The sequence below is a fragment of the Montipora capricornis genome, chromosome 2, assembly GCF_036669925.1.
Source record: "Montipora capricornis isolate CH-2021 chromosome 2, ASM3666992v2, whole genome shotgun sequence".
Taxonomy (NCBI): domain Eukaryota; kingdom Metazoa; phylum Cnidaria; class Anthozoa; order Scleractinia; family Acroporidae; genus Montipora; species Montipora capricornis.
Window position 1 is genome coordinate 46,903,815 of NC_090884.1, and position 2,500 is coordinate 46,906,314.

General features: G+C 44.8%; 1 long non-coding RNA gene across 1 annotated transcript in view; it reads right to left on the reverse strand.

The window, feature by feature from the left end:
• LOC138038061 (uncharacterized) overlaps positions 1-2,500 on the reverse strand; it is a 10,591-nt gene that overhangs the window by 4,472 nt on the left and 3,619 nt on the right. The window contains exon 2 of the long non-coding RNA XR_011130177.1: positions 1,156-1,383. This is a non-coding gene — a long non-coding RNA (uncharacterized lncRNA). The remainder of the gene's footprint in view (positions 1-1,155; positions 1,384-2,500) is intronic.

Sequence of the window (2,500 nt, forward strand, 5' to 3'; positions counted from 1 at the left end):
TGTTTGATGGCATCCCCCTATGGTTGCATAGCACACTCGGGAGTGTTCGAGGGGTATGCCGTCGTTGACTGAAGACCCCTTGGGGAAGGACAGGTGATGGATTAGTCTAAATTCACCCAAATTCTTTTTTGGTACAACACCTAAAGGTGAAACACAAAAGGGGGTAAGGGGGGGATTGTGGAAGGGACCAGCAAGCCTGTGGGCTTCCAGCTCTTTGGCAATTTTGGCATCCACAACAGATGGATTTTCAATAGCAGAAATCAAATTATTGGAATCACCGGAAAAATGAATCCCTTCAAAGTGGATAGAAAAACCCTTCTTAAAACCATGAAAAAGAAATTCAGATATGGTAGGGTCATAACCCGCTAAGAGATGTTTAAGCCGTTCCGGATTTACTGGAGTCGGAAGGCTTAGTGTTGGGGCGATGGGATCCACGAAATACTGTATTGGTAGAGGATGGGGACCTGGCAGCCTGGGGGGGGGGGGGGGGGGGCAAGGCAGATGGTGGACTTGGGCGACGAAAAGTACACAAATTGGCCCCGTGATTGCTGTCACATTAAAAGCAATTGTGGCTGTATGCACAGCCGTCACAATGCCCGCCTTTATGAAATTTAAAACAGTAACCAGCTGGGACTATTAGATTCTGTTTCCCTGTAAAATTCATAACAGCCTTGCGATTATTGGCAACACTAGACTGTGCACGTAGCCACAGCTCGCCATGTATTGTTCCCCACGGCATTGAGGAAGACTGCAATTGACGTAAGAATCTAACATTTTCATCGTAAAATCTCCAGTCATGCCCCCTGGCTGCCAGATCCCTTATTATTTCACCATACTTCATCAAGCTAGGTGCTTGTGAAGGAAACTTACTAGTATAAACACCAACGAAAACCAAAAAACAAGAACCCCATTGATCAATGGTAAATATTTTACGTGGTTTAGACGCTGACTCTAAACATAAGGATGGTGCACCACTACTATCAACCGTTTGAAACGCAATTTTAAATTTGTTTTCAAAAACTGGGTTTGAAAGCAAAACCCCAAAATCAATATACTCATTGCCCCAAATCTTGGCCCGAACTTTATCAGAAACCTTACAGTCAAGTGGTAGACTGCAGGAGTGAAAGATTCTTCCTGGCACAGGGTTCTGCTCACCTGCCAAGGACTGGCTGACACAAGATACAGTTTGCTCCACCAATGACTTGGTTTTATCCTGGGGGTCAGCAACTGCCGGGGCTGGTTCATGTCTGGGAGGTTGCCCCTCAGAGCTGGGGCCAGGCAACGGGTCTGCATTCTAAGGTTGTAGGCGGCGTGTAACCTCGTGTGCCACTCTGCTAACAAGGGTTTCGATTCAGGCAGGGGGGATCGTCAATGCCGGGCCAGCTGCGGTTTGAATAACGCTGTCCATGTTACTTTCATCTACACGCTGCCGCTTTTCCTCTGACTCGTTAGTGGTCTCTGCTGGCCGTTTAGGAGGCATGATTCTACAGAAAATTAAATACTGGAGAATCAAATGTTCACTGACAAAACTGAGCTTGACATTGTTAACACAATAAACAGCTGACCCAGAAACTTGGTAAGTAAAATTTTGTGTACAAATCTGTTACCCTGTTATAAACATACCAATAAGGGGACAAAACTTTAACCTCTGTTTCCTTCCAGTTTTAAACATAACAATAGGGGAACGGAACTATGCCTCCCTGTGATAAACATCAAAATATGGGGACAAAACTGTTAACCTCAGTTGCAAACAACAAGAATATGGGGACAAAACTGTTAACCCCAGTTGTCAACAGCAAATTATGGGGACAAAACTGTTAAGCCCAGTTGCAAAAGCCAAAAATACGGGGACAAAACTGTTAACCCAAATATAAATCGAAATACCGTGACAAAGTGAGGTTAAATTCAGCCTAATGAAAAGTTAAAATCTAACGAATTAAAACAAAACCTTAGGTATTACCTAGGTAACAATAAAGCAAATGACTATAATAGGCAGTGGTCCCACAAGCAGTACGGTAAAGTAGGTAGAGGGAAATTAGAACAAGCAACACGAAATTACAGCATTGCCAGCGCTTTCAAAATCGCTCCCCTATAGCTCCTGTACAACAAATACTGGCCAACCGCGTTCAGATGAACACCGTCAGCCAAATAGAAAGGTTTAGAAGGGCTGGAGAAGGAAGAGTGAGTCCAACAAACAACTTGCGGAGAGTCCAAAACGACGGGGAGATACTGTTTCAGCGAGGAGATGCTTCGAAGGAATCGGTCGCACCCAGCGAAAGAATTGCCACGTGGAATAACGTGACAGACCCCTATAGCTCGGACTGAATATGTCTCCAAAAGCAAAGAAACGAGCTCCTCAATTTCCGAACCTACTACTTCAGGCGAAAGATTAGCCAAATCATTAGTTCCTATCTCCAAATGATCACGGCGGGTTTAAGACGCCGGACCACGTGGAGATCGTAAGTTCGAAGCTAATGAACTGTGCAAAGGGGTAGTTTCT